Below are 1,054 nucleotides of genomic sequence, written 5' to 3'. Positions count from 1 at the left end.
AAAGTAAGGACTTGTTCAAAATACAATATTTGTTTGCTTCTCTATTTGCTTTTGTCATAAATCAACTCTCGTACAAGTCGGTACAACACGAAAAGAGGTCAGGGATTTAAACTACCTTTTTTTTTTTTTATTGAATAATACTAAAATTATTTATGAATAAATAGTACTGCATGTTACACCATGAACGAATATCTCATCCTTTCCGGCCACCGTTGCCACCTCCAGCCTTATGTTTAGATGGATCGTGACTATGGTTTGCTGACGACTCGCTATAATCGTCCACGCTGATCATCTTCAGAGACCTTCTCCCCATGACCAATGCCATTTCATTCCCTATATATAACATATTCTCACATTTCGTTAAAGATAACAATACAATTAAAGAGGAGTTTGAGCTCACACGTAAGTAAGAATGTTAGAATACTAATAAGTATTAAGTGATTAAATTTACATCTTCCTATTAAGTTAAACTTTTGGAATAACTGATAATTTAACATGGTATCAGAGCTATAGGTCGTTGGATCGAACATTGACTTTGTCAATTTTACCTTCCATTTAAATTAAATATTTCACGTGTTGGGCCACACCTATTAAAATTAAGTAATTAAATTTACCTATTTCTATCAGTTTAAATTACTTTTACAACAATTGATAACAAATAACACTTCAGCAATATAATTGTTCTTTTCCCATTTTCTTTTTTTCTTTTTTGAGTAAAAATTTGTTATATTAAATTAAATATTTCATGTGTTGGGCCACACCTATTAAAATTAAGTAATTAAATTTACCTCTTTCTATCGGTTTAAATTATTTTTACAACAATTCATAACAAATAACACTTCAGCAATATAATTGTTCTTTTCCCATTTTCTTTTTTTCTTTTTTTGAGTAAAAATTTGTTATATATTATGATCAGCTCTGTTACATGAATTCTTTATAGGTGTTGTGTTGTGGACTATGGCATCCGCTTTCTTGAAGATTTTCCATCAATTTGAACACATCTATATGCATATTTATATAATGTACTTGTGTTTCACATTCCAACAAAAGATGT

General features: G+C 29.6%; 1 protein-coding gene across 1 annotated transcript in view; it reads right to left on the bottom strand.

Annotated features, from left to right (window-relative positions):
* Nucleotides 1-1,054, bottom strand: part of LOC132163159 (uncharacterized) — an 11,105-nt gene that overhangs the window by 4,123 nt on the left and 5,928 nt on the right. The window lies entirely within an intron of this gene.

Source organism: Corylus avellana, chromosome ca10 (genome assembly GCF_901000735.1).
Source record: "Corylus avellana chromosome ca10, CavTom2PMs-1.0".
Taxonomy (NCBI): domain Eukaryota; kingdom Viridiplantae; phylum Streptophyta; class Magnoliopsida; order Fagales; family Betulaceae; genus Corylus; species Corylus avellana.
Note: the sequence above shows the minus strand (reverse complement) of the source record. Positions and strands in the feature narration are given on the sequence as shown.